The sequence below is a fragment of the Erinaceus europaeus genome, chromosome 14 (assembly GCF_950295315.1).
Source record: "Erinaceus europaeus chromosome 14, mEriEur2.1, whole genome shotgun sequence".
NCBI lineage: Eukaryota > Metazoa > Chordata > Mammalia > Eulipotyphla > Erinaceidae > Erinaceus > Erinaceus europaeus.
Window position 1 is genome coordinate 86,112,444 of NC_080175.1, and position 16,014 is coordinate 86,128,457.

The 16,014-nt window shown below is 37.2% G+C and overlaps 1 long non-coding RNA gene across 1 annotated transcript in view; it reads left to right on the forward strand.

Annotated features, from left to right (window-relative positions):
• The first annotated feature begins 4,530 nt into the window (after positions 1 to 4,530).
• The window catches only part of LOC132532825 (uncharacterized), a 94,558-nt gene continuing 83,074 nt past the window's right edge, over positions 4,531 to 16,014 (forward strand). Inside the window, exon 1 of the long non-coding RNA XR_009544768.1 lies at positions 4,531 to 5,133. This is a non-coding gene — a long non-coding RNA (uncharacterized LOC132532825). The remainder of the gene's footprint in view (positions 5,134 to 16,014) is intronic.

Sequence of the window (16,014 nt, forward strand, 5' to 3'; positions counted from 1 at the left end):
AGAGAGAGAGAGAGAGAGAGAGAGAGAGAGAAACCAGCAACATTACTCCATTGCTTATGCAGTTTCTCCCTTTCAGATGGGGACCAAGGGATTGAACTTGGATCCTTTTATATTGTAATATGCATGCTTCACTGGGTGCACCACCATTCAACTTCCTGTCTTCATTTTTGGACAGCATCTAATTCAGAGTGAATCCTCATTTTTTTTTTCTTTTCCCTGAGCACTACTCAGCTCTAGTTTACAGTGGTGCTGGGGATTAAACCTTGGACTTTGGTGCCTTAAGCATGAAAGTCTTACATAAGCATTATACTATCTTCCCAGCCTCATCCTTACTTTTTAAAAAATAATTTTATTGGGGGGGAGGTAATGGTTTATTATATGGTTATTGACACATGGGTACAATTTGCTATCTTCCCTTGATAGAGTTCTGCAGAAAATTTATCTCCAACTTAGAGCCTTTCTCACCATCATGCACCAGGAACTTAACACCGTCTCCACCCCTTCCTTCCCTTTATTCCTTAGAGTTCTTTGCTTTGATGCCACACCACACCTAGTAGAAATTTTGCAGTGTGTAAACTCTTTCTTATGTCCCATCTATTCATGAGATCATCTGATATTCATCCTTCTCTTTTTGACTCTCTAATTTAACATGATTTGTTCAAGTTCCACACAAGATGAGACAAATGAGATTTTTAATAGGTGAGTTGGATTCCTATATATCTATCTATATTATATATCTCTATCTCTATCTCTATCTCTATCTCTATCTCTATCTCTATATCTATATCGTTATGATTTTCTCAACCATTCTTCTATTGTTGGGCATCTGGGTTGCTTCCAAACTGGCTCTTTGGATAGAAGTTTTTGTTTAATTTGGATAAATCCTAGGATAGAAATTGTTGTGCCATAGGGTAGATCTATTTCTACTATTTTGAGGAATTTCTAGAGACTATTTTCCTCAGGGGTTAGACCATTCCCACCATCAATGTCAAAGGGGTCCTTTTCTCACAAATCCTCTCCAACACTTGCTGCTTATTTTTAAAAAAAATTTATTTATTTATTGATTCCCTTTTGTTGCTCTTGTTGTTTTATTGTTGTAGTCGTTGTTGTTGTTATTGATGCCATCAACACTTGCTGTTTCTGTCCTTTCTACTGTTTGACATCTTCACAGATGTGAAGTGGTATCTCTCTGCTGTCTTTATTTGAATTTCTCTGATAATCAGTAACTTCAACTATTTCACATAATCAAAGCCTGAATACTGTAACTAGCTATTTCTCTCACAGAGATCCTCATGGTTGAATATTGTGTGTCATTCTGTTCTGCAACCTAAAATATATCTAACTTGTTCAAATGCAGGTGTGCGTTTTGACTATGCTTTTATCAAGAGAGTAATGATACAACAAAATCTTTCCTTAGATTCCATTATAGGAGGATACGATTGCATTACTTCTCACTGAAACATCGTGTCTAGATGAAGAACTTGACAACAGGTCTTATTGCACCAAATCAAAGGACTCTGGGGAAGAAGGAAAAGGATGGGATAGAAAGGGACTGGGGTCCTGGTGCATGATGACTGTAACGGACCTAGGTTGGGGGAGAGAGTTCTGTTTTCTGAGCAGTGCTCAGCTCTGGCTTATGGTGGTGTGGGAGACTCAACCTGGGTCCTGGGAGCCTCAAGCATAAGAGTTGGTTTTCATAACCATTATCCTATCTCCTCCACCCGAGAGTGTTTTCTAGACATCTATCATGGAGGGGGGGGTGATATGAGGTGATATATGTATCATCTCTACACCGTATAGTATATATAGTATTTATACATGCATAAAGTATTAACTCCCTCAATAAAGTGAGTGGAAACAGAAAATGATCCATAGACCTAGAGCTAAACTAGCACTCTCTAGCTATATGACTCTTAGCAGATTCTTAGTGTTTTTAGTTCCTCTATAGATCTATAAAATTGAGATAGTAATAATTTCACTTTTAGGTTTATTATGGGACTGGCAATTCCTGGGACATTGCTAGTGTTTAACAGGTATTAATCATTGTTGTTTAATATAGCTGATGCTGAAAAGAAGGTAACACTAGCCCCAAAACAGAAATATTTCAACAAGGAGAGTAAAGTGAGAGCTGGTTCAGTAAGCGTTTTTGTCAGTACGTGGCCAGTCATGAGAAAATCAGTATTACTCAACATTAAAGGGACATTAAATAGAATTAGATAGTTTATATTAAATTGTGACTTCCTTCTGTGGATTCTTTAAATTTGAAGATTTTTCAAATGGGCTTCTTCTTTGTCTCTCCATATACAGTTGTAAGTTCTTATACTGGTCTTCAGAGATGCCACTCCCCAGATGCACTCCTTCCTGCAATCAGACAGACCTGCTAGTATTCAGGCCCTTGTATGTTCCCTTCCTCTTTTATTTTATTATTATTATTATTTTATTGCCACCAGGGTTATTGCTGAGATTTGGTGCCTATACAACGAATCTACTGCTCCTGGTAGCTATCCCCACCCCTTTTTTTCTTTCTATTTTTTTATTTGAGAGGACAGAGAGGAACAGAGAGGGGCTGGGAGATAGAAGAGAGAAAAAGATAAGACACCTGCAGACCTGCTTCACCACTTATGAAGTGTACTCCCTGAAGGTGGGGAGCGGTGGCTCCAGCCTGGGTACTTGCACTTGGTGTATGTGCACTTAACCCTGTCCACCACCGGCTGGCCCCTTGTTATCTTCCTTGTGACCTTAACTGAATGCTGCAACTTCTAATCTGAACAGTAGATAGTGATATATTAGATGCTGCATGGTCTCTTAATCTGGGTCCCAAGAAAATAATCTTTTATTACTTGAGAGGGTCACTCACTCTCCTTTGGATGGTGAATCTTTGAACCAAACTACCATGCTCTGAAATTTTCAAACCATGAAGATAGTTGAGTATAATGCCACAGTTCACATGTTTCTGAGCTCTCAGAAACAGCTTTTTTTTTTTTCAACAACAGCTATATAAATGAGGTATCATGATTATCTAATACAGTCAAATCTCAGATCCCACTGTTAGTCCATGAAAAGCTTCAGCTGATATCTCCCGGCTAATCTCAGTGACTCCACAGGCTAATTCATTAAGGTAGTAGTAAAATGTAATTTTTTAATCTATAAGTTTTGGGGTATTTTTGTTATGTAGCAATAAATGAAAATGAGGCATGGTTTTGACAGTCTGTGCCCACTTGAATTTTTGAATAGACTTATATTAAGGAAAATGTTGCCAGCTAACATCTATTTTTGTTGTGGTCACTAGTAACAATAACACAAAAAAAACGCAACACCTTTATAAACGTACTCTATAAATATTTCCTTCATGGTCAGTTCAAAGATTTTCATTCTCATTTCTCTTTTATATTTTAGGCTCTGGAATTTATTTTTTCCATATGGCAGAGAAGGAGCACATTGGCTGTTGAATAAAGGAGGAAAATTCATGACTTAAGCAACACAAGAAGCTGCTTATCATTCTTGATAGTTCTACAAGAAACAGATGTCATCACAGTCACTTCCTGCCAGAAAGGGAGTGTGAGAGGTGAGAAGAATTCTGGGAAGGCAAATTAGATAACAAGTGTGTTATGTTCACACAGTGTGCTAATGAATCCAGTCACATGCTAATTGTTTACAATAGGATGAATCCATATTTAGTCTTGTGGAGTGGTGACTGATTGAAACGCTTCATAGCCACTGATCTCAATTAACTTCATGTGTGCCTTCTCTGAAGGGGGCGGGGAATTGGGGGAGATGTTACAGATGTTTTTAAATAAAATTGCATTTTCTCTGAAAATGACCTCTTAAATTGTTGCTGTGACTCTCTCCTAAATTATAGGAGATTCATACTGGCATCAGAGGCTTCTTAATGTCACATAGATAGAAATTTGGATAAGAGGAATGCAATTCCAAAGAGTCTGTAAAATCTCGGAATTTAGACAAACATGGATTAATAAAAATAATAGGAACATAGTTAATAGTAGAAATAGACTTAAGAGAGGTATAAAAATATTTTCAGTAGTGGCCACAGAATTAACTGATTCTAAGAGTTATTTTTCTCTCAAAAAATTGAAAATGTGAAACTAGACGTTTTTGTCTTTAAAGTTGTAATTTTCAGATATAAAACTTTTCTCTCATTTTTACAGCTTTTATGTATTTATCAAAGTATATTCACTCTTTCTTGGTCGCAAACCTTTCTCAAGTAGCAGTTCATATGATTTCACTGTTACTCCTCCTCCTCCAAAATATTCTCCCTTACCAAACCATGCTACTTTAATCTGGTTTTGCCAGACCACAAATATATATATATATTTGGCTTACCGCTTGGATTACCTACATCTTGGATTACCTACATCTGTGAAACACTGTGCTGTTTACAAGCCCCATGTATAACTAAAGGAACTATAGGTACTTCCAAGGAATGCAGAACTGTTGGCTTCAGTTTCCAGTCATGGGTTCACTTCTCAGTCACACATTACTTGCAATTTTTTTTTTTTTTGAATGCTATGTTAGAGGCGATGTGTTCTTTTTGATGATTTTGTTTTGCGACATTGTATCCATGTAAAATCTCCAGGGTAAGGAAAATGATGACAGACTCGTTGTATTTCATGTGTCATACTTAAGATAAACTTTTGAGTGTCAGTTGTGTTTTGTAAGACCTGCTAGCAACCACCTCTATTTCTTGTCTCCTTTGCCTGTTTCTTATTTTTACACAGTTTAGTTCATTCAGCTAGGCTTTATTCCCAAACCATAAACTTTAAGGGCTGAAATATCAAAATGTGTGTTCTCCTATGCCTGGAGAAGCCATTATTTCCTGCTGCCTCATTTCAGTTTGTATCATCCAGGAATACAAACTAAGTTGAGGTAGCTCTTTTTTTTTTTTTTTTGCCTCCAGGGTTATTGCTGGGGCTCGGTGCTTGCACTACAAATCTACTGTTCCTGGAAGTTCTCCCACCCCCCTTTTGTTGCCCTTGGTGTTTCTTACTGTTGTTGTTATTGCTGTCCTTGTTGTTGCATAGGACAGAGAGAAATAGAAAGAGGAAGGGAAGACAGAAGGGGAGAGAAAGATAGACACCTGCAGACCTACTTCGCCACTTGTGAAGCAACCCTACTGTAAGTGGGGAACAGGGGGCTCCAATCTTGATCCTTGGGCGGGTTCTTGTGCTTGGCGCAATGTGCAGTTAACCTGCCCACTGCACTACCACCCCACCCTGGGGTAGCTTTCTATTGTTATCTCTGTTAGAATAAGTTCTAAGACTTCTGACTCTTCACTAGACATTGACCAATACAGTAAGTGATAGTGAATATGAAATAGTCAAACTAAAAATCCCTAAATAGTTTAATTCAGGGAGTTTACACACTTAGTTGTGTTAGATACTAAGATTCAAAAACATCAAGTTTTTTTTTTTTTGATACTTTTCTGCAACCACTTTTTGGTTCTGACTTCCAATTGAAAATTGCTTACTGTATCAAGTGTTGAAACACTGGAACTCTATAAAACTGGAATCCATAATGACCTTGATTATTCCCTTTTCCATGGAGGTTTTTTTTTTTATTATTCCCTTTTGTTGCCCTTGTTTTATTGTTGTTGTTCCTATCGTTGTCGTCATTATTGGATAAGACAAAGAGAAGTGGAGAGAAGAGGGGAAGACAGAGAGGGGGAGAGAAAGATAGACACCTGCAGACCTGTTTCACCACCTGTGAAGTGACTCCCCTGCATTTGGGGAGCTGGGGGCTGGAACCAGGATCCTTATGCTGGTCCTTGGGCTTTAGGGGAACATGCGCTTAACCCACTGCACTACCAACCGACTCCCCTATGGAGAGTTTTTCTAAACTACCTAGACTGTGTAAATGAAAGTCATATAAAGGATGACAATGAATTGAATACTATGCCACCACAAAATTCATATGTTAAAGTCTAACTCCCAATATATTGGTATTTGGAAAGTTATAAAGACCCCGCATAAACTTTATCACTGTTATTTACAGAGAAGATCACAGAAAAACTCACCCCTTCAGCCATTTGTGGACTGGGTAGGAAGGTAGCAGCTGATGCTCACCAGACACTGAATTTGCTAGTGTCTTGATCTTAAAATTTTCAACTTTTACAGCTGGAGAACTAAATTTCTTTTGTGGATAAGCCACTAAGTCTATGTATCTTGTGTCAGAAGCTGGAACAGGCAAAGACAGTCGGGAAGGCCAAATTTAGAGGACGATGTTGCAACATGTGATCCCTGGAATGTACATAGAACAGGGCACTGCAGAAGTGATGTGCTGCAGAAGTAAGTGAGAAATAAAAAGCAAATAGGCTGGAGGACATAACTTCTATCCCCGGATGTTTCAATCCTGATAATAAGCAATGTCATCCCCCCACCCTCACCCCCCACAACTGAGGTTTTGTCCTTGTCTTGGGGTTCATAGGCTACAGTTAAAGAACTCTGTTCAAGCACAGCATGTACACATGAAAAATACTTCTCTTTGAGACGGTTACCTTTTCAATCTTTTTAAAGTCTGTTAAGATACTTGCAATAATTATGAAGTTCTATTGAAACATGATTCAAAATGCTATTGACATTTCTAACAAAAATATTAGAAAATTTTCTACCAAATCACCATTAGCCAGGACAACAGCCCATCTTATTGGAATACATCTCTTTAGAAATTGACCCAAAGCTAATAAATAGACAGCAGCAAGAATTCTTGGTGTTTATGAACTATTAGAAACACATGGATGCCAATTTCTATAAATGATATAAAAAGAACAATCTTATATAAGATTGGCAAGTGTGCTGGGATGAATTAGAAAAATCTGCTAAGCTTTAGACATAGTAATTTTGTAGCCTTCACATGTAAGTATATTAAGATGGGTGGATTCATGTATATGGGAGTTGCAACATTGTTACTGGTATTTTGCTTTTATATTGACATTACTAATATATATATATATATATATATATATATATATATATATATATGTAGGAGGGTAAGAACTATCTCAATTCTTTGTCAGAATTGTATCAAATATCTTGTTACTTAGACTATCTAAATGTTTATTATGATTACTTGGATATTGATATTTAGTCAACAAACTGATTTTTCCTTTGATATCTCATTTCTTTAGCTTCATAAATACTAACCATTGATGTAAAGCTCTCCATAATTAAGTCTATAGATGGAATATGATTATTACTTATAAGAAATGGTAAGAGTTGCTATATATACAATTTCTAGATTTAAAATTTTATTTATTTATTTATTTTCCCTTTTTTGCCCTTGTTTTTTTGTTGTTGTAGTTATTATTTTTGTTGTTATTGATGTCATCATTGTTAGATAGTACAGAGAGAAATGGAGAGAGGAGGGGAAGATAGAGGGGGAGAGAAAGATAGACACCTGTAGACCTGCTTCACTGCTTGTGAAGCGACTTCCCTGCAGGTGGGTAGCTGGGGACTTGAACGTGCACTTAACCCACTGCACTACCACCCGACCATGGATACAATTTCTAATTAATGATTATCTTTTGCTGACTTATGCTTCCACTAATCAGATTATCTGACTCTAATGAGAACAAGTACAGAATATTAACAATATGAATGTTTCTGAGAGGTAAAGCTCAAGAGACAGAATATTTTCATAAAAAGTTCTTAAAGATTGTCTATTCGATGATTAACGGTCATCCTTTTTTAATATTCACAGAAATAAGACAACATAGACTGTGATTCTGATTAATTTAATTAGTATTACTTTTATATTTAAATATTTAGTTATATTAATAGCTTCACCTCTAGGTGGACAGCTGTAGTGAACAATTATATTCTCACAATTAGATCTTGGATGGACATCATGGATATATTGGTTATTTTACCATATTGATTTCTTTTTTCTTTTTTCCTCCAGGGTTATGGCCTGCGCTACAAATCCACTCTTCTTGAAGGCCATTTTCCCCATCTTGTTGCCCTTGTTGTAGTCATTATTGTTATTGTTATAACTGTTGTCATTGTTGGATAAGACAGAGAGAAATCACGAGAGGAGAGGAAGGCAGAGAGGAGAGACAGACAGACAACTGCAGACCTGCTTCACTGCTTGCAAAGTGACCCCCCTGAGGTGGGGTGCTGGAACTGGGATCTTTACACAGGCCCTTGCATTTTGCTCCATGTGTGCTTAACCGGCTAAGCTACCACCCAGTCCCCACCATATCAATTTTTTTTTAAAAAAATTTTATCTTTATTTATTGGATAGAGGGGGGTCAACTAGGAATACCAAAGGAGACCATCTGGGACCGCAACAAGACAGGACTAGAATGACTTCAGGAACCCATCAAATCACCGGTAAGTGCAAACACCCATGGCTCTGGATAAAAAGGAGTCTAGGGAGAGATGAAGTGGCTGGTAACATTCCTGCAGTTTACCAGTTGAGACACCACTTCCAATCTGTTTCACCAACAAGGGGACAGCTGAACGGAGGAGAAGATTCCCCTGAGACTCAGCAAATGCAACTGTGAGGCTCCATTGCTACTGCCATCAGAATCTGGAGCAGCAGCAGGGAGGCCCTGGAAACTCAGGAGAATATCTATACCTCCTCGGCCTAGTGGGGGGCTAGGAAAGTCTCTTTGCATAACCACTGGATCATCTATGCCCCACCCTGCTTTATCTCTTGGTCAGAAGTCAGTGATTAAGCTCAGAAGCCTACGTATAGTTTAAAAGCCCTCAAGCCCCCATAGCCTATAGGGAAGAAAAATAACTAAAGAGGGTTTGAAGCTACTGAGCTCCAACTCAGAGATTAAAATACTATTGAGACAACTGTCAAATTCCACAACTGTGAACCCTTTAATTACCTTACTTAGACATAAGTCAATTTGGTAAGAGTGATAAGTAATTTGAAAAGTACTGTGAAAGGGACCTCATAAAATACTATATAAAATGGTTAATCCAACAAGAAGAAATATTGGAGAAATGAACCAGGACAAGAGTCCAGCTAAAAGCCCCCCAAAGGGTCAAGCACAAAATAATGAGGTCAACATTCAAACACTAGTTAAGGAAATAATCACAGGAGTGAGTAAAGAGTTTGAAAGAATTGTCATCAGAAATGCAGAAACAACAAATGAGACCCTGGAAGAAAACACTAATGATCTCAAGGTTATTAGAGCTGAAAGCTGAAATAGCTGAGTTAAGAACACAACTAGCTGAACAAGCTAAAACAGTATCAGAACAGGGTAACAAAATAGATGAACTCTAGAAAACAGTAGAGGGAAGAGAGAATAGACAGAATTAGCAAGATCAAGGACAAAATAGAGACAACTAAAAAAGAGGTAAGAGATATCAAAAATAAATTAAGAGATACTGAAAACAACAACAGAGACCTATGGGATGACTTCAAAAGAAATAATATGCACATTATTCGCTTACCAGAGGAAGAAAGAGAGGGAGGGGAAGAAAGCATTCTTCAGGACATAATAGCTGAGAACTTCTCTAGTCTAGACAACATCAAAGACATAAAGGTTCAAGAAGCCCAGAGGGTCTCAAACAGAATTAAGCAACACTTAAAGACACCAAGACACATCCTATTTAGAATGGAAAGGAATAAGAATAAAGAAAAGATCCTGAAGGCTGCAAGAGAAAAACAAAGAGTCACCTACAGAGGAAAAGCCATAAGATTAGCAGCAGGGTTCTCCACACAAACACTATAGGCTAGAAGAGAATGGCAAGATATCTGTCAAGTGCTCAATGAGAAAGGCTTTCAACCAAGACTACTGTATCTTGCTAGACTGTCATTCAGACTAGATGAAGGTATAAAACCTCAGACAAGCAACAGTTGAAGGAATCAGCTATCACCAAGCCTTCCCTGAAAAAAGTTCTGAAAGGTCTCCTATAAACAGTCAGACCACCATAAATAGGCCATATATCTGAACACTCTAAAACTCTATAAGAATGACGTTAAAATATCCTCAGTCTTTGATATCAATAAGTGTCAATGGCGTGAATTCACCTATTTTTTGGATAGAGACAGCCAGAATTGAGAGGGGGAAGGGGTAATAAGGAGAGAGACAGAGAGACACCTGCAACACTGCTTCACCACTCGTGAAGCTTTCCCCTTGCAGGTGGTGACTGGGGGCTCGAACCTGGGTCCTTGTGCACTGTAATGTGTTTGCTCAACCAGGTGCACCACCACTCAGCCCAATTAATTTCTATTATAATAGCAGGATCTAAATATTCTTAAAAACTTCCATAGAGTTAGTGATGCTAATTAAGGAACTCTTTACTTTGATGGTTATAATGAAGCATATCTGAACAAACTTTATGTCAGAACTGGAAGTACTGTCCAGAGAATCTAGAGATATTTTTTCTCATAAGACAATATGATTGCCATAAAATTAATTGTTTTTTCTTTCTTTTTTTTTGCTTTTTGATGGCTCTGATTACAAAAATATCAAATATGTTTACTTTTCAATGAGAGATCTTGTTTCCATGGGGACCAAACCAACTTCATCTGCTGTTTTGCAGACCATGCTCCATGCACCACCTCCACTTTGGCAGGACTAGAGAGTGGCTGAACACAGCTACCCTGGCAAGTGTACACAGCCATATATATACTTTCCCCAATCTTCCACGCATTCCCAACAACAGAGCCCAGGAGGGGGACTTCAAGGATGTGTAGCTTTCCTCCCACTTTCAAGTTGCTTCAGTCGTGGTGCTCTTTGAAACTGGAACATTTGACATGATGATGATAAACATCCGCCATTTGTCACAATGTTGCTTCAAATTAAATGTTCAATTATCTGGCAACATAAATAGGTGCTTTTTTATTGTTATAACATCTTTATTACACCCCCTGCAAAGTGCAGTGGTGAATCTTCAGTAGATCCATTCAATATATACTTACTGACACATGCATTTATCTTGCATGCAGTTCACCTTAATGTGTGCCAAGTGTTCTACTAAGCATGGTATATGGAGATGAGTAAGATACAGTTCTTCATGTCAGTAGGAAAGATGCTAGAGAATCAGAAGTAGTGTTTGCAAATAATTATGACAAGTTTGATGATATGATATTTGCACCAGGTAACAAGGGGCCATAGAAGGGCATCAGTCTCATGTTGGATCATTAAGGATCAGGGGAAAGTCTTCTGACAAGTTTAAAGAGTGAATGCAAATTTTTCTGGTAAAGAAGCAGGAGCTTGTAGAGGTAAGTGAAATTGGGGGTCCAGGAGGTGGCACAGTGATAAAGCTTTGGACTCTGAAGCATGAGGTCCCCCCAACTCTTCATCTGCACTATTCCAGCCTTCGGGTTCATGATTGGTCAACAATTTGTTTGGCTTTGTGTGTTAACTCTTTTTTCAGCCACCAGGTTCCAGATGCTACCATGATGCCAACCAGACTTCCCTGGACAGATGACCCCACCAATGTGTCCTCTGATTACCCAGAATCCTGCCCCACTAGGGAAAGAGAGAGGCAGACTGGGAGTATGGGTCAACCTATCAACATCCACGTTCAGTGGGGAAGCAATTATAGAAGCCAGACCTTCCACCTTCTGCACCCCACAATGACCTTGGGTCCATACTCCCAGTGAGTTAAAGAATAGGAAGGCTATCAAGGGGTGGATGGGATATGGAGTTCTGGTGGTGGGAACTGTGTGGAGTTGTACCCCTCCTATCCTATGGTTCTGTCAGTGTTTCATTTTTATAAATAAAATAAAATAAATTGGAAGAAAAAACAAAAAAGAAAGTTTGGAAGGATTCTTTTTATTTTTCAAGATTTAAAAAAATATTTTTTTCAATTTTTAACTTGCAGGCCAGGGAAATTCTATGTTTGACCAAAGCCTGAAAGGGGTAAGGCAGTGAATTGAGTCAGGTTATCAGTGCCTCTTGTGGAATATGCAAATATTTGGGACGGTTTTCAGAGTCATTGAAAAAGTATACTGAGGATACAAGAATTGAACAATTGGTCAGTTGGGTATTTTTGAGTATTTTTCTTATGACTGTATGGAATATATGTTTAAAGAAAATTGGATATTTGAATAAGTGATCATTGTCTTTTTTTTCTGGGTCAAAAAAAATAGCCTTGATGAATGTTGGAGTCAAAATTGTTAACATCTGAAATTCAATATTTTGCTAAATTCGATTCATGTGTTGTCATTAAAATAGATGTCTGACATTTATTTTCTGGACTTAGGTTAGGAGAGAGGCGAATGGCACACTAGCAAGTTTAAAAACATGTAAAATACTTCAGGAGAAAAATTAAAACTACTGTTTCTTGAGTCACTGGAAGAAAATAAAGCCATGAACAAATGATAAAGCAAGTCTAAAATATAGTAAAAATTTAAGATTTTCGGGATTCTATTTAAGATGTAGTGAGCTGCTCACTAGTAAAAGTAGAAAGGAAGGTAACTAAGGCTTTATGGATCTTGGTGATTACTACTGCAATGATTTCATTTCATGGAGTGCAAACTGGTCACCCAGATGAAATTATTTTAAGTATTGCAACAAATTGCCTTGTTCAGAGATATTTTCCCATTTAGCCATACAAATAGGATAAACACAGCAGATGTAGAAAGAAGTAGTTGGGAGCCACTGAAAGTTATAAGCTTTAGTGATCTTTCTCCTGCCTGAGTATATGTATTTATTTTGAAGATTTTTCCATTTTTAATAGATCAAGATAAAATATTAGCAAATGATACAGACTGCTTTCAAAGTAATGTCAATTTATATTTTATAGCCATATCTTTTACATTATCTTATTCTCTCTACTTTAAAATGTAGTTGTTTAGTAATGACTTACAAGAGTATGAGAACACAAGATTATGGTTTCATAGCAAACCCACCACCAGTACCGGCCCACTGGCTTTTTATACTCCATTATTATTAGCCTACTGAAAGTTTAGAGTTCGGTTTACTAGACAAGGGTTACACTGACAATAGAGATTTCTTCTTCTAGAAAGGGATCTGATTTATTAGGGTTATCATATGTCACCAACATAACAAGAATTGTTTTCCTTAGGGATTTCCATTTAGATTTTCTGCCATTTATCTCCACATTTGTTGTGATGTAAGTCACAGTAATGAATTAGAATGTACATTAATAAATGATCACTTACTCTAGTGAAAAAAATTAAATGTCCAGCAAGAAACAAACTAAAGTGTGTCAGTACTTTAGTACTTTACTTGAAATATTTGTCAAGTGTAATGTGAATATGAAATGAGAAGGTAAAGCATTTGTCTTGTATCCGGAACCGCGATAAGTATTACTCAATATTTCAAGTTACAAAATATGTGGACATTTGTGTATGTGTGGGTGCCATTCAGTTCAGTCCTGGGCAATTGAAATGGCTAAATAACACCCATATGGTAAACAGCTTGTAACACCCAGTATAAAGGAAAAGGTGTTGGCAGGAAATTTGTGGCATCATTATTTTCAATCATAGAGGTGATAGAAATGTCCAGCTTCCAGGATTTTATTTCTTTCCTTTGTTTTCTTCTCTTTTCTGTGTTCTTTTTTGGCTAATATGATAGTTTTTTTTCTAGTTTTTTCATAAAATGGAATATGTTCACTACTAATGCTAATATCTGGAAATAAATTATGTTGTCACTTTGGATTGTGATGGGAGCATTCTATTTAAAAATTATTTTTGTTATCTTATTAATTGGATAGAGATAGTCAGAAATCGAGAGGGAAGGGGGAGATGGAGAGGAAGAGAGACATCTGCAGCCCTGCTTCAGCAATGCTGAAGCTTTTCCCCTACATGTAGAGACTGGGGGCTTGAACCTGGGTCCTTGCGTACTGTAATGTGTATGCTCAAACAGGTGTGCCACCACCCAGCCCCAATGGGGCATTCTAAATATTTAACTTTATAAAACAGGAATCAGAACCAATTCTATTTATACTTTACAAAGATTTCATTCACTGTAGGGAAAAATAACATGTGTAAAGAATAAACTTTAATTATGGTACTTAACAGTTAAAATAGATTGGAGTTTTATTGTCAACATGTCTCTGTTAATTTCTACATACTGTTGAATGAGACTATAAAATTAATATTGTGAAAATACTGATTTTGCATTGGTGGAAATTAAAGGACTAAGAGTTGAAGAGTTAAACAAGGGGGTTGTGGATAAGGAATCAAACCAATATTCCAGTTCAACATTCCAATTATCACTTCAATGGTCTGATTCTTTTACATAGCAAAATGTTAGCATACTGACATTTCAGGCAACGTTTCATAAGCTGTGGAACTGAGGAAGAAATTTATTATCATGATGCCTGTTATAGATATGGGAAAACTCACAATTAGGAGTTAAATCTCCGTGTTGCCAATAATGTGAAGTACTTCACTCTGTAAGCCTCACTTTTTTGTCTATAAAATAATAATACTGTTTCTTATATAGTGTTGCTCTGAAATTTAAATGAAATTGTATGTGAAATCCATTTAATCAATAGTTGTCATATATTGTGCTCACAATAATGGCAAACTTATTTTCTTTTTAAAAAGTAAATACATAATGGATTGCAAAAGATGAGTTTTCTTGATGTATAAAATACAATTTTAGGCATAAATTTTTTTTAAGTTTACCTTTCCAAATCAGAAAATAAGAATTACAAATATTTTAGTTGGAAATTCAGTAGTATCAGTATTTCATTTTGGCTTAATGTAATAACACCAATTCTACATTTCTGAGCTGAATCACTGAGATTTGTCAGAGTAAACTGAATTATTATAATTTTTAAAATTTTATAATGACTAAGAATCATCATAATTTTATATTAATATGTGTTCTCTGTTTTTAATATTTAATTAACTCAAGGGAATGTGAGAGAGAGAATCAGATCACCACATATGTGATACCAGGGTCCAATCACAGGAGGTCAAACTAGCAAGCCTGGAATTCTAGTCATTACTTTATCTTCTTGTCACAGCAGTAATTTTGGAAATGCAATTTCAAAAGACTGACATGAGAAGCCTTAAATATTATGCCAGTGTCAAATATATGATTGTTTATGAATATAAATGAGGGATTTTCAAGGGTTTTTTTTTTTTTTTCACCAGAGTACTGCTCAGCTCTAGCTTATGGTGGTGTGGGGAATGGAAACTGGGACTTTGGAGTCTCAGGCATGAGAGTCTTTTTGCATAAATATTATGCTATTTAACCTCAGCCTCAAGAAAAGATTTTTGAATTAAGTATCTGGACTAGCAAGATAGCTCACCTGTGTAATGTGTCTGCTCTGTCAAATTTAAATCCTGGGTTCAATCCTGGCCCCTTCTGCCCTGGAGGAAGCTGTTGTAATGTGGCAGTGTTCTCTCCCCCCTCCTTGGTAAAGTTGACCCAGAGTATAGCAACAAACAAAAATTAAAATAATAAATAAATAAATATTCATCTTTCAGGTCTTGGACTATAAATTTCTGAGTCATTCTCGAACATTTGAATCATATTTTTCTAGTCTTATATATGTGTGGTTTCATTATTTAGTGTTTTCTTTTTTTCCAAAGGAGAAAGAAACAGAGAAGAAAGAGAGATACCATAGTACCAAGTCTGTCCCCATATCCCCAGGATGTGGTATTCTCCTGTGGTGTGCCAGGACTCCACTATGGGCCTGAGAGACAAGACAGCCAACCACATGAGCTTTCTCTCTCTGAGCCCCTGAGTCACTTTTCCCCCTTAATATTATTTTATTACCACCAAGGTTATCACCAGGACTCAGTGTTGGCACTATGAATCCACTGCTCTGGAAGCTATTTTTTCCTCTTTTTTCTTTCTTTCTATTTTTTATGCTAGGGCAGAGAGGAGAGAGACAGAGAGAGAGATTGAAAAAGAGAGAGAATGAAGAGAGGGAGAGGGAGAGAGTGAGGGAGAGGGAGAGGGAGAGAGTGAGGGAGAGGGAGAGGGAGAGAATGAGGGAGAGGGAGAGAGTGAGGGAGAGGGAGAGGGAGAGGGAGAGGGAGAGAGTGAGGGAGAGGGAGAGAGTGAGGGAGAGGGAGAGAGTGAGGGAGAGGGAGAGGGAGAGGGAG